The sequence below is a fragment of the Narcine bancroftii genome, chromosome 3 (genome assembly GCF_036971445.1).
Source record: "Narcine bancroftii isolate sNarBan1 chromosome 3, sNarBan1.hap1, whole genome shotgun sequence".
Classification (NCBI taxonomy): Eukaryota; Metazoa; Chordata; class Chondrichthyes; order Torpediniformes; family Narcinidae; genus Narcine; species Narcine bancroftii.
In genome coordinates, this window is record NC_091471.1 from 175,343,013 (window position 1) to 175,365,933 (window position 22,921).

At 39.4% G+C, this 22,921-nt stretch overlaps 1 protein-coding gene across 5 annotated transcripts in view; it reads right to left on the reverse strand.

Annotated features, from left to right (window-relative positions):
• Positions 1–22,921, reverse strand: part of stx18 (syntaxin 18) — a 186,298-nt gene that overhangs the window by 115,423 nt on the left and 47,954 nt on the right. The window contains exon 1 of one of the 5 annotated variants that reach the window (XM_069925907.1): positions 10,450–10,576. The exons of the other annotated variants lie outside the window; for them this stretch is intronic. The gene's annotated coding sequence lies outside the window, so the exon portion shown is untranslated. Of the gene's footprint in view, positions 1–10,449; positions 10,577–22,921 lie in introns of those variants that run through there. 5 annotated transcript variants of the gene reach the window in all.

Here is a 22,921-nt window from a genome sequence, read left to right on the forward strand (position 1 = left end):
CAATAAATATTTAGTTCGGCCCTCGACTTAGTCCAAGTTTTTAATTTTGGCCCTCTGTGAATTTGAGTTTGACACCCCTGCTCTAACTGCTTGAAAGGCACGGTAAACATTGTAGTTCTTGCACCTCTGCAAAATCCTCCAAATCCACTGAGATTTCTATCTTGACAATGTAAATATCCTCTCCAAGACCAACATACCCAGCAAAGAGGGCATGATTGAATGGATGACATCAATCACATGTATGACTCCCAATAAAAATCACCTTACTCCAAATTAAATTATGACAAGTGATTTCCAAATAGACAATAAAATGTATCAAGAACATCTTCAAAAACTCCAGGGGAAAGAATGGGAAGCCCTGATTCATGCCTGCTTAATCTGGTGATGTCATGCAATGACTATTTATTTTTGATTCATGGTCACTGTCATTGAGATTAGCTCATTTGGAACTACTTGTTGGCATGTTGGGATTCAAACTCAAGTTTCTAGAACAATGGTTCAAAGCTTCTGCTGCTGGTCTACTAATTTAACCACATTAGCTATTATCCTACTCCTCTTAACCTCTTAGATTATCATACCCCACCACTTTGGTGGAGATATAATTCCTTTGAGTGGTTTTACTTCTTATTACTTGTTTATTCAGTTTATCTTTGAATGGTTATTGAAAGCAATATTCTTCAAATTTGACAAAGAACCACCCCCCTCTGCTAACTCCTCTGCTTTCTCCACAGATGTTGCCTGGCATGCAAGTGTTTCTAGAATTTTCATTGTGTTCCAGATGCCCAGTGTTTGCCCTTTTCCTGCTCATTTAAAAAACTTCTTACAATAATACAACCAAATATTTACAAAGCTCTCAACAATTTCTTTTGGTATTCAGAGATGAAGTTTTGTTTGGTTATGGAAAGAATATCTTTTTCTATACAAGATGTCTTTTTATGAGTTAAAGTGGACCCCATTTATTGATTATATACAATTTAAATAAGTTTGAATTAATCATTTTTTTTTCTTTAAAAAAACTTTTTTTATATTATATATTTTTTCTATATATGTTTTCTTTTTTTTAGTTTTTTTATTATTAGTTGTTTTTTTTTCGTTTAAGTTCTTTATGTTTTTGTTTTTTCATATATATTCTTATATAATAAAAATTTTTTGGATTAATAATTAATACTTAATTAATATTTTTTTTGTTTTTTATATATATCGATCTTTATTTTAAGATATATATTTTAATTTTTTTATTATACTAATAGTATTAATTCTTCACTCTTTATCGTGAGGGTGGGGAGGGGGGTGTTTAGGGGTTAAAAATAGTTTTTTTTTAGTCTTAGTTTTTAGTTGTTAGGGGGAGATGCCGAGATTGGTATTGTATTAACTATGTTACTTTGTACTTGTATTACTTTATTTTGTATTTTTTCTGTACGTGAATTACTTACTTTCTTCATATGTTAAAATTAATAAATAAAGTTTCAAAAAAAAAAACAATTTCTTTGACAGCTTTAAGAATTAAATCTGTAAACTGAAAATCATTAGTCTTCAACCAATTTCAGACATGAAAATTAAAGAAAACTGCACTCTCTGAAAATCTGAATTAAAGATAGAAAATGCTGGAAAACACAGCTAATCAGGTTGTATCTATGTAAAGAAAAAGAGTTTATATTTCAAGTCTGGGATCTTTTTCAGAACAGCAAAAGACCAAATCAAGTTGTCTTGGTAGCAGAAGTGTTGGAAATGATTGGTGAGAATCAGAAGGAAGCCCAGATGCATCACCCTCTCAAACTTCTGGAGGAGATGAAGAGTTCAGGCCTGAAACTTTGACAATTCTTCTTCTCTCAATGATTCTGTTTGACCCGGTGAGTTGGCCCAGCAGATTGTTTATTGCTCCAGATTCTAGCATCTGCAGTCTTCTGTGTGTCCCTAAAGCCCTTGGCACCCTGTCCCAGGAATTAACTTGGAATTTACTGGGACAGGGTCTAGTGGAAAAGGAACATTGCCTGAACGCCGGCGTCAAATGACACCATTTCACGCCGGGCATTTTCTGCCTCTATCCCTACTCATATCCACAGCATTTGCTGATACTGGCATGCTGTTAAAACCAGTGGAAAAGGGACAGCAGAAAGTCACCCAGTTGAAGGTAGAACACTTTGATCCCTGGGGATGAGTGTTTTCAGTGAAAAACCAGCTATTGTCCCAGTTAAAAGTGGCCCAGTGGAAACGGCACAAAGTACTTCCTATCCCAGGATACTGCACAGCCAATTAACTGGGACGCCAGTGGAAAAGGGGCTCAAGATGGAAGTGGTCCTGTTTGAGAAGGTAGGGCTTCATCTAAAAAGCATATTCTGCCAGTATTATCAACACAGTTATTTCCACCAATGCTATCAATTTTATATTTTTTTCTCATTTGTGAGGGAACTGGTGATATACCTTCCATAGGGAGATTGAAGAGGACAAGATTAAGTTAGTTTATCCCTCATGTTGGTTCACTCACTATTTGGTATTGAACAAACCTGGCAGCTGAATCTTCAGACAGCTCATTTAGTAATGGTGCTTCCTATCCACGCTTTGTTTCCTTACGGCAGGCAGATGCAGTTTCATGTAATTTTATATGTTCTGTACTATTACATGACAATAAAGAATTTTGAAAGCAATGCACATTTGATGATTATACTTTCACTTTATTCCAAATGTTGTTGGTCATAGAAGAATGCTGATTCATCAGCTGAGGAAGATGATAATCAGGGGTAATATTTCTTTCTCAATTGTTTCTGATATTATGGAATTTAACTCAGACAAGTGCAAAATGCTTCACTTTGATAAATCAGGGCAGGACTTGCACAGTAAGTGGTAGGGCCCTGAAAACAACAAAGAGACTTATGGGTGTAGGTACATTGTTCATGAAAGTGGAAAACCACAGGTGGAAAGGTTGGTGAAAGCATTTGGCATGCTTGTCTTAATCAGACAGGGCACTGAGTACAGGTGTTGGGATGTCATGTCACAACTGTATAAGATGTTGCTGAGACCATGCTAGGAGTATTGTGCATAATTCTGGTCGATGAGCTATAGGAAAGATACAATTAACTCAGAGTTCATGGTGTTCTGCAGGGGTCGGTATTGAGGCCGCTGCTGTTTATAATTTATATTGATGATTTGGATTGTGGTATGAATGGTTTTGTGGCCAAATTTGTGGATACACCAAGATAGGTGGCAGAGTAGGAAGTGTAGTAGAAACCGTAAAGTTGCAGAAGGATAAGGACAGATTAGGAGACTGGGCAAAATTATGGAAGATGAGATTTAACATAGAGAAATGTATAGTTGTACATTTTGGCAGTAGAAATGAACAGGCAGAATGCTATTTGGATGGGGTAAAAATTCAGACCTTGGATGTGCAAAGGGACCTGGGTGTCCTCGTGCAGGGAAACCTAAAAGTTAATGGCCAGGTGAAATTGGTAGTGAAGAAAGCGAATGCTATGTTGGCATTCATTTCAAGAGAAATAGTGTATAAAAATAAAGAGGTGTTGATGAGGCTCTATGGTGAGACTTCATTTGGAGTACTGTGTGCAGTTTTGGGACCCCTATCTTATAAGAAAGGATGTGATGTTGTTGATGAGGATGCAAAGGAGATTTACTAGGATGATTCTCGGAATGCAAGGGCTAACGTACGAGGAGCGTTTGGCAGCTTTTGGGCTGTATTCATTGGAGTATAGGAGAATGAGAGGAGATCTCATAGAGGCATTTTGTATTTTGAAAGGTTTAGATAAGGTCGATGCGGGTAAGATGTTTCCCTTGGTGGGTGAATTGAGGACAAGGGGTCATAGTCTGAAAATTAGAGGTTATCCATATAAAACAGATTAGGAAGAACTTCTTTAGCCAGAGGGTCGTGGATCTGTGGAACTCGCTGCCGCATACAGCAGTGGAAGCCAGATCACTGGGAGTATTTAAACAACAAATAGACAGTATCTCATTAGTGAGGGCATCAAGGGATATGGCGAAAAGGCCGGAAATTGGAACTAGTGTAGAGTAGCTTAGTGTAGATTTACGGAACAGACTCGATGGGCCTAGTGGCCTGCTTCTGTTCCTTTGTCTTGTGATCTTGTGAAAAGGTTCACAACAATGTTACAGACTGGCAGGCTTGAATTATAAGATAGGCTAGGATCTTTTTGCCTGTAGCTCACAGGAGTCTGAAGGAAACCTTATAGAAATTTATGAAATCATGAAGACCATTAGATAAGGCAAATAGTCTTTTTTTTAACCTCAGAAAAGTGAAGCATAAAACTGGAAGATATAGATTTATGGTGAGAGAGGAAAAATTTAAAAACGACTAGAGGGGACTTTCCTCTCCCCACACAGAGGGTAGTATGAGAACAAGCTGCCAGAAGCAGCGTTAGTTGTAACATTTGAAAGACTTCAGACGGGTACACAGATAGGAAAAGCTTAAGGATACAAGCTGAATGCAGGCAAATGAGACTAGCTTGGATAGATGACTTGGTCAATTGGGCAATTTGGGCCAAGTGTCTGTTTCCTTGCTATAAAACTCTATGATTACTGCATAGGTTCAAGACTTGTGCTGTGTACTCCCAGGGCTACGACCTCTCTCTTGTAGAATTATATACTGATCAGACATTATCCAGGGATTCTGACATGTTGCCCGTAAGGTATGATTCTGTGAAGGCTTCATGAGGCTGTTGTTTGACTAGTCTCATGGATAGGCTTCCCAGTTTCAAGATGCTGATGAAGAGGGCTCTACAAGGTCAACTGATTTGGATAACACTGCAGTATTTAAATTCACTGGCTAGGGTAATTCCCAATAGCCTGTTTGATTTTATTCTTTCACAGTTTTGTTATAACACTTATGGTAAAACTGAATGGCATGCTGGACTTTTTCTCAGTCAAAATGACTGATGGAAGCACAAGCAGGTAAAGATGAATCCCCTGAAGGCATTTCAGAATTATTAGTTTGCTAAATTAACTTTTGCAACATGACTGTACCCCAGTGTTACCTTGTCTGGTAAATGCATTCTATCCTGTGATAAACTTTTTTTGGTTGCAAATGAAATTTTAAAATTTCATCGTATCAATCTGAATAAAACATATTCATATTCTTGTTTTGGATTTTGTCTGCTTTTTTTGTTTCTAATCAGACATGCCAAGAAATTAAAGCTCTATTCACACTGGCACTATAATCCAGTAAATAATCACCAATCTACCAGTTAACGTGCCAGTGTGAATGCTCACGAACTGGCATGCAGGCATCAGATTGCCTGGGGATGAACCGCTGAGGGAGGTGTATCATCACCAATTCATTTTGAATCAGCATACCAGTTAGCCCAGTGTGAAAGGGACGGGGTTATGCAAGACATGACCGCTGGAGAACAGGTGCCACTTTGTTCTGGGATGCCAGGTGATGAGTGTGAAAGGGCGCAGAAAACCAGTTAACATTGGTCCCGAGAGAACGGCAAAGAAACTATTTTGAACTGGTTCGTTGAACTGCCAATTTACCACTTATCCAATGTGAAAAGGGCTATAGATTGGTGAAAAAATGGTGAAAAAAAGGAGGGAAAATGGACAAAGAATAATGAAAGCATTATTTTCCTTTATAAGGTATTTCACATGTCGATTTCAGGATGTTCGATACCATTAATACACAGCAACTTCTAAATCCCAGTCACTATTGTTGAAAACAGATAAAAACAACAATCCAGAAAAAGAACAAGACAATTAGGTGAGAAAATAACTGTTTATCGAACCCTCCTCACTGTACTGGATATAATGTGACAATGAACATGAAACATATTAATCAATTTTCCAAAATAATGGTGCAATAAATTATAAACTATTAAGATAACTTTTTTTGGCGTGATGCATGTCAAAAATAAGTAACACAAATTGTAACATTGGGAAGGCTTGCATACCATTAAATGATCCTGATATACTTTTAAAGTTCGGTCAACTGTGTAATATATCCATTTGGTTAATTAATGTACTCATTAACCATATACATTTAGATATATTACACTGTAGAGAGATTTTAGAAAGAACAAAAGCACTTAAATCATTTGAGATCTACATAAACTTTCCAAAAATTAGCCTCACGTTGTTCTTTCACCAGAAGTGCTATTCTCTGAGCAAAATAGGAATGGAGCATACAACTACAATAGTAAATATTTAAGTTTCACAAATGCAAGACAGAAAAAAAATAATAAATGTCAAAGGATGGATAAATAAATATTCAGTTACAGTTGCTGCAAAAAAAATGTGATGCTTCAGTAATGCAGCCAGATCTTTAGTTGTTCCTGTTAATATTATGGTAAGGTTCATAGTAGTACAGGAAGGTTCAAGAACCTGAGTCGTTTGATTATAAAATGTATTTGAAATTGGAAGAGCTGTTTGAAGCTAGCAAAACAATAATAAAACATTACTTTTAAGTCCTAGAAAAACAATAGTCAGTCACAAGACAGTAACTAAAATTTATATAATGGCAAGGTTGTGACAATTGGTTTAAGATACCAATGATTCAACAGTACATTACATCAGGATTGTGTTTTTCCAAATGAGTCAAAGTTTTCTCGTTGAAAGATCATTTTTCATCCAATATAAATTGATGTCTCTGCATTTCTATTTTTCCTTAAAATTTGGGAACCCCTTTGGCTTAATGAATTTATACCGACTCGTTCAGCAATTTCATTCTCTACTTATTTTCTCTCATACCTTTCCTCCCCACATTCGCATCATCTTTTCCAGATTCTACAACTCACATGCACATCAGGGGCGATTCACAAGGGTCAATTAACCAAACAACCCAAAAGTTGTTTTAGAAATTTGGGAGAAAATTGGCACACCCACCATTCAAAAATACTCACTATGTATGAAACAGGACCCTGTGACAAGCAATCATTTCCATTCAAAGGAAATTGAGAAGAATTTATAAATTATAAATCACAAGATCAGCAGTATTTCAAAAGATTTTATAATCTTGTACGAACATCAAAAAGTACTACTTTTCTTCTGTAGTCGTGAAATACCATTTTAATGGAGGTGAGATATAAGCTAGCATTCAGTATTTTGGCAAGACAATGTAGGCGATCTTCTGTAATTTTACCTTCAACACATAAAAAAGACACAATACTACTTCAAAGATCCTCTGGAGGGCGTTAAGTATTACATTATAAAGTATCTCAAAGGACAACTACTGAGATGTGACTGAATGATCTTCTGCATGTATACTTTTAGGATCAGGTTCCCATTTGCCATGATGAAGGCTTTATATTAGGTCATAGGGATCAATTGCTCTTGTAATTCAAGACCCTAAAGAGCAACTAATAGCAAACAATGAAATAGGGGTGGCCCATGGTATAGGGAAATGCCGACCCTGGAGACAGTCAGCCTGGCTGCATCTAATCTCAATGACACTCTTTTTCTGCTTTACATCAGTAGAGTTGAAAAACTATTTACAGCTTTAAAAAAGTTTAAGAATAAGAAGTGAAAAGCTTGTCTGAAGCTGTATTTAATTATTTAAATCTAGTCACTATAGCTGTAGCCTGTTGGACCACACTTCAATCCTGCAAATCTTCTGACTTGTTTACCTTTTCTTCCAATTTTACTACAATGCTAACCTCTGCAAGCACTACAAGAAAGCTGGTTTAAATTTGAAAAATGTATTAAGACGTGATATCCATAAATTTAGGAAAAGATCTATTCCACTCCAATTTAACTGCAATTGCCCAAGTTGTCAAAAGTACAAGACTCCACTGCTTTGATGCATCGGAATCATCAATATTTGATTATACTGCTTTTTGCATGATTTTCAATAAGTTGTTATTACCATAAATCTGTATACCACTATCTATACCACTAAGCTAGAACATTATTGTGTGATATGATGTTTATTTTTTCCCCATATGCTATTTACTTTCCTAATCCCAGTAACTCAAGTTTCCTATTTTAGCCTCCTAAATACAGAGTTACAAAATGAAAATTAAATTAGTTTAAATTACAGTAATTCAGAAAAGCCTACATAGATAAACATAATTTCATCAATCATACATGGTAACACAAACCAAACAAAGATTTATTTATAAAAAGCATATATAGATGCAATACCATCTCTGGATAATGTCAACCTAAATTGCAGCTATTTGATCAGGAGGGTTTTATTTTCAGCTGACACAAATGCAAGTAATTTCTTAATTGACAAGTGTCAGATCTATGTAAACATAGCTCCAACAAAATGGCATTTTATATTTCATTTATCTTTTCTTAAAAAATTTAATTTTTCACAATCAAAAACAAACCTTTAGGAATTGCAAACTATTTGGGGTAAAAGCTGCTTTGCTGCCTGAATTCCTTTCCTACATCTGTAGTTTCAATTTTGTCACTGTACCACCATTCTTCCTTTCCCAACAGTGTCCCATTGCTCTCTATGGCAATGACCATTTAGGAGATGTGACCTCAAAAATTAAGAAAAATAAACAATATGCAAGCCCTGGTCTATTTAAGAGCTAAATACATTTCACTAAAGAGGTACATTTCTGCTCATTATACAAATAGCTATCAAAATTGCTTAAATTCATTAAAGATTAAATAAATGTATACTTTGCTCCAGTTAGAATGCAAACAGTTCTAGGTGATTAAACAGACAATTGTACTAAAAATCAAGTTCTACCAAATCAGACATGGAAGCAATTTCACCAGGATGGTGCTGCTAATACAGGAAACCAAGTTGGGAAAAGAACTACACATGGAAATTAAAAGAAAGTGGCAAGATAGAAAGATTAATGCTATGCCAAAATGTTTCACATAAAAAAAGTGTGGGGAGCCATGCACATAATGCAAAGCAAATGCAACACCAGAGCAAATAATTACATCCTACATCATTTCAATGACTTTTATAAATTAGATTTTAATGTTCATCTGCAATAGGTGTGAGCAATTTTAATTTAGCAATGAAATTTAACCAAGTTATAAATATGTAATTGTATATTATACAAAAAAAACCACTTATTAGCACACAAATTATACTGTTGAGGAAATAAATGCCTACAAATACAAATGAGGCATTAATTGGTTCTCCTGTGGCATACGCACAACCATTCTGATGATGGATGAGCCACCTAGAAATTCAGTAGAGCAGAGTTCCAGAACATCAGTGTCAGTCAGGTGTCAACAAATAAAGGACTGTGGTTGTCAATTGTGAGAGGAGAGTCGAAGGGGAACAAATTGATTGATAAGGAGGAAGTCAAAATAAATCAGCCAAGTTGTAAATGTCGGTGATGGGGAAGGGGCGGAGAGGGGTGCGATTGGGTTCCTGAAGGAGAACCGGAAGTCAGCAAAGCAATATGATCTTATTCCCCTGAGCAAATAATATACTGCACTGAACAATACTGGGGCAGATCTCCTTCTACCCCCAAAATCACCTGGCCCAGCTATTTCTTCCAGTATGGTCTTAGCACAATTTTCATCTGGATTCCATGCTCCCGGTACTTCAGCACGGCACAGCTTTTTCAGCGCATGCCAGTCACACTCAAAAGAAACTATATGACAGTCAGTGTGAACATGCACAGGAGATTCACCGGCTGGAGCAAATAACTGCTCGCAACTGTCTTTGGCATTCACAAATATTCAGGATGTGCAAAAGTAAAAATTATAAATACATGTAGAGACTTGTAAAACCAAAATACATGCCCACCCATTAAGATCAATACAAATCATTAAAACAAAGAAATAAGAAAACACATTCTCCCAGAAGCCAATGCTGCTTATTTGTTTAAATGGCAACTGTGTACTTGCACAAAATTGAACCCAACATCAGCTCAGTGGACAACTTTCCAATATTGAGGAGAAAATCTGTCAAGATCGTGTTGTGAAGCTCATAGGTGAAATCTGTGGAAGAATGCACTGGCCCATAACTGTGACAAGGAATCAACCAAAGCAGCAGATGGGTACATGGTTATACAAGGAGCAAGGTGAAAGACACCACTGTCAAATCACACCATTGTTATTGCTAGAAACTGGGACTCATGCAGTATAGAGAGGCAAAGGTTATGCCTACTACCATCTGTACATCTGGCAAAGTAAGCTACGGATTTGCAGCACAATAATTTGTGCAGATGTCTGATCAAAGTTTAGTCACAATATTATACCTGGAATCCTGAAAAATCATATTCCTCTTGGTAAACATTGCTTTTCACAGATATAGTTTTGAATAAGGAGCTAAGCAACAAATACTTGTTATGCAAAACTTAAGGAACAACAGGGAAAGAGGAAAAGATCCTACTTGTAATCTGGAGGGTCACTTTACCGGTCAGACAGGAAAGGAGGTCAAGGTGACTGCCTCCCTGACCCACCCCCCCCCCACCCAATTTATTGAATGCCAGACCACCCACAGCTGATGCCACCTTACAGTTGGTCTCCTGAAGTCACCTTAAAATTGGCACTTGGAATCACATGAACCAGTACCTGTGTCAGCCCCAAGTATAAAGCCTGACTGTGTGGACCAGCTGCTCTCTTTCTTCTTTGCCCTTTTGCAGAGGTAACTACCTGAGCTGCACCAGACTAGGAATCACGAACAGTGTTGGAGAAAACTAATTGGAGCCTGTAGATAAAGGGCTCTCTTTTGCTTACACCTCAAAGGAAACCATTGTTGGGTCATCAGATTTAATATGTAAATAGCTTCTTTGAGTGGCATGCCTGCTTGTCGGGGGAGGGGTGGCAGGAATTGATTATTTTAGCTTTGTGGTGTGGATATTTGTAGTTAACTTGTTTGATAGCTAAATTTGTTTGCATACAGCTGTGAGTGTTTTCCGTTGTGTATTTGTTCCCCATTGTAAATAAGGTTTACGGTTTAATGCTACAATGTGACCAGCGCGTTACTCTTTGAACCCTTTGAACATTTTCTCCACTACTCTACTCACATACCCACGCATCACTGCTATCATTCACTCTAGTTATTTAAAATCCTCAGTGGTGTCAGCTCAGGCTAAGTTTCCCTACTTGGGTCAACAATTTGGGGGCAACACAGATGGTGTAGAGGTTAGTGCAATGCCTTTACAGTGCCAGTGATTGGGACTAGGGTTCAAATCCTGCGCTGTCTGTAAGGGGTTGGTATGTTTTCCCCGTGTCTGCAGGGATTTTCCCCGGGGTCTCTGGTTTTCTCCCACCTTTCAAAACGTACTGGGGTGTAGGTTAATTGAGTGGCACTGATTCATGGGCCAAAATTGCCTTTTAATGAGTTGTATGTATAAATTTTAAAATACAAAAATATTTGAAAACTTAAAGATATACAACCACCCCTGATAATTTTCCGGTCTTCACGAGCAGTTTCCACAGTTTTGATGAAAATATTTAATCTCTACACACTGGAAGAAATTGAAGCATAGATTTGCAATTAATCTTCTAAAGCTAAATATTTAGAAAACATGTTTTTGCCCAAATGGTGCTCAGGACATCTTACTTCAGTAACTAAATTGTGTGCCCTGCAAAACAAAGATTTTAACGTTTAAAGCCCCTCATACCACCATGGATCAGAAAGCAGAGGGCAGATAGTTTCCTGAAGGGGAGGAAGACATTGGTATTCTTGGCTCCTCTCTCATGTGCTTGCAATTGGGATGAAGCTAAAGGCTTGAAATTCTTTTGAGACTTTTGTGATAACAACAGTATAACTATTGTACATGTGGTTAAGAGTACTGACATTGTCACATAATTAATGCTCCTTCTGAACAGTGACTTTTGGCTGTATTTACAATTAAATTACAATTGTGCCTATTATTGGATTAAGGGCAGGGACCCCCCCCACCCCACAATTCCTTCAAGCCGTTTTCATTGTTCTTGAGCAGAGCAGTGCCATCAGAATAATTAATTGGTTCTGCAAATGTGTCAGCATGGACATGTATAAATTGACAATTGAAATTCACAATAATGTATTCCAACATGTTGTCATGCCAATACCTTTTTTTTAAACAAGTGCTTTACCCCTATGAACAATGCTCATTTCAAGGTAGAACAAGCAACATTTAATTACAATGAAATCAATAACTATGTTATTTGGTGTACTCCATATCAAGCTACAATGTCTTGTTAATATTTTGGAAAATTATGACCCACAGAACGATGCACCTTACCCCCTGATTATGCAAGATAAGAACAACTGTTTTTTTTTATTATCTGCTAACTAGAATAAATATCCACATCCCTAAACCTTGGGTATGTGGCTATTCCAATTTTAGTAATATCATTGTATTACAACTAACATCTTCTTTGGCTTGGCTTCGCGGACGAAGATTTATGGAGGGGGTAAAAAGTCCACGTCAGCTGCAGGCTCGTTTGTGGCTGACCAGTCCGATGCGGGACAGGCAGACACGATTGCAGCGGTTGCAAGGGAAAATTGGTTGGTTGGGGTTGGGTGTTGGGTTTTTCCTCCTTTGCCTTTTGTCAGTGAGGTGGGCTCTGCGGTCTTCTTCAAAGGAGGCTGCTGCCCGCCAAACTGTGAGGCGCCAAGATGCACGGTTTGAGGCGTTATCAGCCCACTGGCGGTGGTCAATGTGGCAGGCACCAAGAGATTTCTTTAGGCAGTCCTTGTACCTTTTCTTTGGTGCACCTCTGTCACGGTGGCCAGTGGAGAGCTCGCCATATAATACGATCTTGGGAAGGCGATGGTCCTCCATTCTGGAGACGTGACCCATCCAGCGCAGCTGGATCTTCAGCAGCGTGGACCCGATGCTGTCGACCTCTGCCATCTCGAGTACCTCGACGTTAGGGGTGTGAGCGCTCCAATGGATGTTGAGGATGGAGCGGAGACAACGCTGGTGGAAGCGTTCTAGGAGCCGTAGGTGGTGCCGGTAGAGGACCCATGATTCGGAGCCGAACAGGAGTGTGGGTATGACAACGGCTCTGTATACGCTTATCTTTGTGAGGTTTTTCAGTTGGTTGTTTTTCCAGACTCTTTTGTGTAGTCTTCCAAAGGCGCTATTTGCCTTGGCGAGTCTGTTGTCTATCTCATTGTCGATCCTTGCATCTGATGAAATGGTGCAGCCGAGATAGGTAAACTGGTTGACCGTTTTGAGTTTTGTGTGCCCGATGGAGATGTGGGGGGGCTGGTAGTCATGGTGGGGAGCTGGCTGATGGAGGACCTCAGTTTTCTTCAGGCTGACTTCCAGGCCAAACATTTTGGCAGTTTCCGCAAAGCAGGACGTCAAGCGCTGAAGAGCTGGCTCTGAATGGGCAACTAAAGCGGCATCATCTGCAAAGAGTAGTTCACGGACAAGTTTCTCTTGTGTCTTGGTGTGAGCTTGCAGGCGCCTCAGATTGAAGAGACTGCCATCCGTGCGGTACCGGATGTAAACAGCGTCTTCATTGTTGGGGTCTTTCATGGCTTGGTTCAGCATCATGCTGAAGAAGACTGAAAAGAGGGTTGGTGCAAGAACACAGCCTTGCTTCACGCCATTGTTAATGGAGAAGGGTTCAGAGAGCTCATTGCTGTATCTGACCCGACCTTGTTGGTTTTCGTGCAGTTGGATAATCATGTTGAGGAACTTTGGGGGACATCCGATGCGCTCTAGTATTTGCCAAAGCCCTTTCCTGCTCACGGTGTCGAAGGCTTTGGTGAGGTCAACAAAGGTGATGTAGAGTCCTTTGTTTTGTTCTCTACACTTTTCTTGGAGCTGTCTGAGGGCAAAGACCATGTCAGTGGTTCCTCTGTTAGCGCGAAAGCCGCACTGTGATTCTGGGAGAATATTCTCAGCGACACTAGGTATTATTCTATTTAGTAGAATCCTAGCGAAGATTTTGCCTGCCAAATTAACTGAAAAAAGACAGTAAATGTTTGAAACATTCAGCACACTTCGCAGCACTTTTGGAAAGAGAAACACAGTTAACGTTTCAGAGAATGTTCGCTAACTGAAAAAGAGAAAGCCTGAACTGGGAATTTATAAGGCAGCAATGAAGTTGATTGGCTTGGTAATGACATTCGGTTTTTTTCTTCTCAGGTGCTTACCATCATAATGCCGCCTCCTAACCTCATGTAATACAAAACCAGGACAAAGCAAAGTTAAGAAAGACAGAATTCTGAGAAATAGCTGCTGCTACCATCATAAACTGAGGAAAAAAAATACAAAATATTATACATTGTAATTTATTCACTCATGAAACTGTGGAATTCTAAAATACATGTTACAATACACTTGTAAATAGTTTTGATCTACATTAACCCTTTGGACTCCATGTCCCTCTTTTCAGGGACCACCAACAGGCACATATATTCTGTGCCCCGGCTTTCAGGGACTATCAACAAGTGCATATACTCTGTGTCCCCATTTCCAAGGGATTTTATACCTAACCAACAGCTGAGTTACACTGGTGGTCATACTATAATTTACACATGGACCCAGTCCAGAAGTATATATTATGAAAAGTTAAAATTTGCCATAGTCCAAAGGCTTAAAACACTGAAATTAAACAAGAAATTGATCATGATAGCTGAAAGCCAAATTCCTACAGTTTTATGGAGACAAATAACACAAAAAACAAAACAAATATGGTGTTAATTTGGTTTAGTTGGCAACACTCTTGAATCACTAGTTCTGGGTTAGAGGCCAATTCTGGAACTTTTTAATCAGTTCAATTTTACAGAATTTCTTTGTAACCGCAGATGCTGTTTCTTGGACGAGACATAAAAATCCAGGCCCCCAAGCAGCCAGTTAAAACAAATGTAAACAAAAATACAAGGTGCTAGTCAAAGAATGTATTAGGTATTTTATATGTTGGCCTAAATCAGATGACCAAATTCTTCAGTCTGTTTAGATTACTTAACTCTGTTTATTTCAGCTGCTTTATTTGTGTAAATTAACAACTGCATTTCAGAAAATAATGCTTGGCTCTGAAGACCTTTGCAATGTTTTCTGATAATCCAATAAAACACACAATAACATTTATTTTTAATCTTTTAAAAATAATGAGGAAATACATCTTCATATAGCATGCAAAATGTATATTTTTAATATGCTTTCCAATATATGTTACGGTACGTTCATAATATATAGGAACAGAAATAGGCTATTCAGCCCATCAAGTCTGCTCCACCATTTAATCATGAGCTGAACCATTTTCCAACAGCTCCACTATACGACCTTCTCCCCACAATCTTTGATGCCCTGGCTATTCAAGAACGTATCAATCTCTGCCTTAAATACACCCAATGACATGGCCTCCAAAAACACCTATTGCAACAAATTTCACAGATTTACCACCCTACATCTAAGGAAATTCCTCCACATCTCCATTGTAAGCAGACGCCTTAAATCCTGAAGTTTTGCACTCTTGTCCAAGACTCTCCCACCATGGGAAACAACCTTTCTATATCTGGGGTGACATGGTTGGCATTGTAATTAGTGCAACGCCTTTACAGCACCCGTGATCGCGACTGGGGTTTTAATCCCATGCTGTCTGTAAGGAGTTTGTACATTCCGGGTCTGCATGGATTTTCCCTGGGAGCTCCAGTTTCCTCCACTGTTCGTAACATACCGGGGATGTAGGTCAATTAGGTGTAAATTGGGCAGAACAGACTCGTGGGCCAAAATGGCCTGTTACCTTGCTGTATGTCTAAATTAAAAAAATTAATTTAATTTTTTTTTAATTTAAATCTACTCTGTCAATGCTTTTCAACATTTGAAATGTTTCAATGAGATCCCCCTCATTCTCCCAAATCCACCAAGTAAAGGACGAGCTGTTAAATGCTCTTCATATGTTAACCTTTTCATTCCCATAATCATCCTTCTGAATATCCTCTGAACTGTCTCCAGATCCTTTCTCAAATGAGGAGCCCAAAACTGCTCACAGAACTCCAAATGAGATTTCACCAGTGTCTTATAAAGCCTCAACATCACATCCTTGCTCTTGAATCCATTTCTCTTGAAATGAATGCCAGCATTTGCCTTCCTTACACCCACTCAACATTGTAAGTTTACCTTAAGAATATCCTGCATAAGGACTCCCAAGTCCCTTTGCATCTGGGTATTTTCAATTTTCCCCCCATTTAAATAGTCTGCCATTTTTTTTTAAATATATAGCAAAGTGCATGACCGTACACTTTCTGACATTGTATTTCATTTCCCACTTCTCTTGACCCATTCTCCTAATCTGTCCAAGTTCTTCTGTAGTCTCCCTGTTTCCTCAGTACTACTTGCTCCTCCACCTACCTTTGTATCATCTGCAAACATGGCCACAAAGCCATTCATTCTATAATCCAAATAATTAATATAAAATAGAAAAAGAGGCCCCAACACCGATCCCTGTGGAACACCACAAGCAGCTGGCAGCCAAACCGAATACGATTCCTCCTGTATTCCAACTCTGCTGCCTGCCAAATCAGCCAGTGGTCTACCCACACTAGAAAAGCAATAGAAAAATGAACAGATGAGTTAGGGATAGTTACAGCTATTTACTTTAGAAAGAGGGATTATGGTGCAGCCTACATATACTATGATGAATTAATATTAATATTCTTCATGGCTAGTTCATCTTATGGAGATTTGTACTATTCAGCATTGTCTACAGCTGATGAATTTAGCAGAAAATCACTTATCCACTCAATAATAATGTTGTAAATAATTAGGTGCGGTTGCATCTTTGGAGAGAAAATGTTTCAAGAATCAAAGTGTCATAGAAAATAGAAACAAGTCACTAAGTCCACTCAGACAATCAACTCCTCGGAGTCATAGTGTTTTACAGCACTGAAACGACACTTCAATCCCACCTGTTAATAACAGGCCATTTCATGTCAGGCCTCCACTTGGAGGCCGGCTTCAAGTGTGGATATAAAATTTTAAACTTATCTTTCAGACAGCAGCCCTAAAAGGCTGCTCCAGTGTCGCATTCGTATTGAGTGGCATCTTGTAGCACCCTCCAGATCCGATTGAAACGGGACAACGGGTGCTGTAGTGCCACCTGTAATAAATATGCAGCAGAGCAATGGCCGTCTTCCCTACCCATAATCCCCCATGCAGCTGGAACTCCTATGGGTAGGGAAGACACCCATTACTCTGGCGTGTTTTGAGCCGCAGAGAGCACCCCCGAAGACTAAAGCAGCCTGATGTGGCTGTCACACTCTGCACCGGCCGCCCCCGCTGGCTCCCGCCCACCGCACCTGCCTTGAGGGAATCATGGAGAGAGAGGGGTGAATGGGGAGATGGGTCGTGGGCTGACGGCATCATCAGCCCGCCCCTAACCAGCCGCTTGCAGCAGCTGTACATTCAACTCAGGTGGTGGAGCGCAGCTCTCTCCGATTATCCTTCCCCAAGAAGGGTTGGAATCAGCGCCTCAGAGCTGACCACCACGCATTCAGAAAAGTACGTCTTTAGCCGTAAGGGTGAAGAACCTCTGCCTTTACAGTCTGGTGTTTTCTTTGCTTGAAAGTGCCTAATGTCTAGTCAATGTTGTTCCATATCCCTCAATGTTTTCTTTCTGTGTACTTGTCTAAATATTGGTAAATGTGACAATTATAAACATTTCTACCATGTCTTCTGGCAGCATGTTCCATATGTTCCACAGGTCCCTTTTAAATCTTTCCTCTCTCACTTTAAATCTGTGCCCTCTTGTTTTAGACTCCACTATGGGAAAAACCCCACACAGAAAAGAGCAGAGGTCAGAAACGAACCCGATCACTCAATCGATTTCTATCAGCAGCACTAATTGTGGGGACTCTTCAGCACTCTTCAGTTTTGAGAAAAGGTGGTGTTTTGATCAAGAAATGAAATAGCAATGAATTGTGTATCATAGCTCTTTCAAACTAACACAAGATGTATTTGAAATAATTAGAGTCGTGAACACAGCTCAGTCCAGAATACAAATCAAACTTCCATCTATCAACTCCAACTTTACCTCCCAGTGCCTCGGGATAGTAGCCATTAAACATATTATACATATCGACTTTATCCACTTTGGTGCAAGCTTCCACTCTCATCTTAAATTCACTTGAACATCTCGAGCAAAACTCTCCCCTTTTTGAACTGTCTCCATCTTGGGAGACAAACTCTTGACTGACGACATCTACAAACTCACCAACTCCCACAGCTACCTTGACTACACCTCCTCACATCCTGTCCCCTGCAAGGATTCCATTCCTTTTTATCAATTCCTCTGCCCCATCTGTTCCCTGGACGAAGTCTTCCATGCTAGATCATCACAGATGTTCTCCTTCTTCAGACAATGTTGCTTTCCCTCCATTACCATCAACTCAGCCCTCAGCCACATATCCTCCCTTACCCACACATCTACTGTGGCCCCCTCCACCCCTACGCACAACAAGGTCAGGATTCCCCTTTTTCTCACCTACAACCCCACCAGCCTCCATATCCAACATATCCTCCTCTGCCATTTCCTGCAACACAGGGAATCAGATAATAAATATTAAAGGATAGATAAACATTCAGTCACAGTTAATGCAAGAAAAAAACTGACATTTATGTGGTGCAGACAGATCTTTATGTCTCAGGTATTTTATTATAAGGGTTAGAGTAGTACGGTGAGGTTCAAGAGTCTGTCAGCTGTTGGATAAAAACTGATCTTGATCCTGGAGGTGCTGGAGTTTAGGTTTCTGTATTGTCTGCCTGAACGGTACAGCAAGCAGAGGTTACCACTAGGGTGACTGGGTCTTTATGACATTTGCTGATAGCCCTTAAGGCAGCACTTCACATCGATGCTTCCAATCGACAGGAAGTCAGTGCCCATAATAGACGTAGTAAAGTTTGCCACTTTCTGCAGCCTTCTGTGTTCATTCGCACTTGAGTTTCTAATCCAGGCCACAATGCAACCAGCCAGTATACTTTCCACAGTATAAATGTAGGAGTTTGATCAAGTATTCAATAGTATACCTAATTTCCTTAGACTTCTTAGAAGGTAGAGGCATTGTTGTGCCTTCTTCATAGCTGCCCTGGTTTCTTGATAGGTTCTCCGAAATGTGAACTCTCATGAACGTGAAGTTACTAACCTTTCCTATCGACTTCGTGTGGCGGTCCCTTGAACTCCCCTTCCTAAACTCTACAATAAGCTCTTTGGCCTTGCTGACCTTGAAAGCAAGATTGTTGTTCTGACACACCACAATCAGGTTCGAGATCTCCATCAATATTCTAACATTATTCACCATTATTTGGCCATCAACAGTGGAGCTGCTAACAAATTTATATATTGCTTTGGTGCCTAACTTGGTTATGCAATCAGAAGCATGGAGGGAATGGAGCAGGGGACAAAGCTGTGAGATGCCCAATGATGATCATCAGCAAGTAGAAAGCAATGTTGCCAATTCACACCAATTTGGGTCTGTCTGTCAATGAGGAAATCAAGGATCCTGTTTCAGAAGGATGAAGAGAATCCCAGATCTCTGCATTTAATTATTAGTTTTGCTGGTATGATGGTGTTAAATGCCAAGCTGTAGTCAATGAATAACTGCGTGACATACAGTAGGTGTTCTTTCAATCCAGATGATCTGACACAGAATGGAAGGCCAGCAAGATGGCATCCACTGTTGATCTGTTGTAATGATAGGCAAAATAAGGTGGGTCCAGGTCCTTCCTGAGCCAGGAGTTGATTATTGCACAGCCAACCTCTCAAAGCACTTAATCAAGACAGATATGAATGTCAATCATCATTTGACAGCCATCAAAACAGGTCATCTTGTTCTTCTTAGGTACCGGTATGATGGATGTCCAGGTGGGGACCTCAGACCATTGCAGTAAGATGCTGAAAGTATCTGCTAAAACTCCAGTCGGTTTGCCATGGAGATTTTAAGTCCAGGTACACCAGTTGACCGGATGCTCTCTGAGGATTCAACCTCCTGTAGATTCTTTCCTCATCAACGTTAAAAACTCAGCACAGAGTTTTCGGGGGCTTTGGGGGTGTGATGATGTAATGGGGAGGGACCTATTATACTGACTGCTCACTTTTGGCTATGGCTGTAGAGATACTCCACTCTACTGGTATAACAGATGGAGAACTTTTCCCACTGGCCAGTTTAGAAGTGGCTTTTCGTCTGTTAATAAAAGCCCAGTATTGGAATGATACTTGCCTGGTCTTTGTCTATGGCACATCAATTTTATTTACAGACAAACAATTATGGATACTTCCCTGAAACCTGGAAGACTCGACATAGATCAAGATGTCGCCAGAGCTGGAGAAATTTTTCACCACTGGCTCCAGTGTTTTGAAGCATACATGTGAGTGAACAATGTTGTGCAAGACGCAGCGAAAATGGATCATCTTGTGGCTCTCCTCGGAGAAGTGCCCTACTTCGTGGTCAGAGAGACAGCTGACTACCAGAATGCAGTGAATCTCCTCAGGACCTATTATGACATGCCACAGAACACATTGTTCGCAAGACATCTGCTTCACATTCGAAAACAACAAGCAGGAGAGAGAGAAGATGCCTTCGCGCTCTCACTAAAAGGGCTATCCAGAGCCTGCGCTTTTGCTGCTGTCATGGCCGAAGCCCACTGAGAGTCCTTGATGCTGGACGCATTCATAAGTGGATTGGAATCAGGGTACATCAGTTAATATTTACTGGAGATCCCGGGCTTGACCTTTAATGCAGCTCTGCAATAAGCAAAGGTCCTAAAGTCTGTTCTACAAGGTGCTAAAGCTCTTAAGAAAGAGAGAGGTGCTGAAGCAGCACCCCCGAGACCCACCTGTGGTGACGATCCGCTGCTGAGCACCTCTAAACCGCAGCGTCAAAGCCGCTACAGAAAATGCGACTTCTGCGGTTTGGTTTCTGCGGGTATATTTTTAAAAATGAAGATAGAAGGCATTAGGCTCATCTGAAAGAGACATTTTGCAGTTAATGGTTCGTGATTAAGGATTTTCAATCTGAAACGTCGACCATCTATTGCTTTCCTTGGACCCACCGAGTTCCTCCAGCACCTTAAGTGTGGCTACAGTTGTCCAGCATTTTCAGGCTTCTGGTTTATCATATTTAATTTTATTATCCTATTTCCACATAGGATGTGAAGTTGTGCAAACCCTGCCTTGCTGAGCATCCATTTGAAACTCGAGCTTCATCCGGAATTGTCTTTTGGTATTAGTAGTGCCCTTCCAGAAGTGTGTCCTGCACTTCATTTCACTTTCTCTCAAATTCTATGTCTATCTACAATTCTAGTTAAAGGGCAAGTAACAATTACAAGATTATTTTATACAAACATGCTATACAGTCCAGTCAGTCTGCATTTGGTCTTTCACTTCTTCCAAAGGATTTTCACTGCAACTCTTCAATTTCTAAACAAAATATAACCGATTAATTCTTGGCTTATTTCCCATAAAAATAACTCAGTCAAAACCATTGGCTAAATTTTTAACTTCATCAAGTGCAGACTGAGAAGTGCAAATTTAGGAAGAGGATACGCAAGATGTGCACTTAATCCATATTTACAGAATATTTTTTCTGAATTCTTTGTGTTCTGTATTCTGTCCAACAATGCACAACCATAGATTGAAGGCATACTCTTTCATGATCTTATGACAAGGAACAGCTTGTTTCTAAAATGTCACTGTGTTAGTTAAGTCATCTTAGTAACTTCCCATTTTATATCTGCATTACAGCTGCTGGAATAGCCCCCAGTACCCAATAATATTCCTTTTATTTGCTGGATGGGAACAGTGGAACAAATAATTTTTAAATCCTTTATTTATCTGGTAATTTTAAGCACATTGAAAGATGCAATCTGGGAGATTGCTGCTCGAGTTCCTCAGAAAAGTTTTTAATCTCCATATTGGTCAGAAATGGAAATGTCTGCTGATATGCCCAGTATTCAATTCCATTTTTAACTCCTCAATTGTGAGCCAATCAGCACCAGTCTGAATCAACCATAATCTAATTAAGTATAAAGAAAAACTGTGCCACAAAAGTGCCAGATCAATGTCTAAGTTCAAAAAGAGTATCCAATAACTTTTTCTTGGCATCAAACTGCTGTATCATCATTGAATTACCCCTCCATTAATTTCCTCAGAATTACTATTACCAGTAACATTAATGTTCTCCACTTGGCCAGACTTCACCAAGAAAACAGTCTAGTTCATTCCTCAGATCTATAGTTTATAAACAACATGCTACAGATGCAATGGGGACTTCTTTATAGTACAATTAACAGATTATTAATTCAACGTTAGTGGCAACTTCCAAACCTGCAACATCTGTCACCTGAAAGGAGAGCAGCAATATGGCAAAGTTCCAACCACCAATTCAAACCCCTGTCCCCCTGGTTTACACGCTATTCTAATCCAGAAATCCAATGCTGTTCCTTCAGCATCAATGTGTCAAGATCATTGAATTTGTCATGCAACAATGCTGCTGCCATACTTGTCCTACATGGACGGTAGCTATTCAAGAATGTCACTTTCCAATACTTTCTCAAGGGGACTGCGGGATGGACATTAATTACTAGCCTTGCCAGCAACACCCACATTTCCTGCATAAACAAAAGTGACATATTCCAAATAATTGTTAATTTAAAAAAATAAAATAAAATTTAGACATACAGCACAGTAACAGGCCATTTTGGCCCACAAGTCCATGCCGTCCAATTTACACCCAATTAACCTACACCTCAGGTATGTTTTTGAAAGGTCTTGGCTGAGCTACAAAATCAGCACAGACCACAAAGCCTTCTCAAAAATGGAGTGCATCATTAGTAGTCAGTTCATTACTAGATTCTAAAGAGACTCAGCAGACAGTATACTGCATGATTGAGTATATAAATACGTATTATATTTTTATCTTCATTTTTAGGTTGAATAGACAAATGAGCAAATCTGTGAGTTTTAACTATGCTTCCTGTGATCGTTACTTATTTTAATCTAAATTCTGATTCAAGCATTAAAGAAGTTGGAACTGATTTTTGGGTTTATCAAAATTCTGCTATATCATAATTGTTTCTAACAAAGCAAAACCATACAC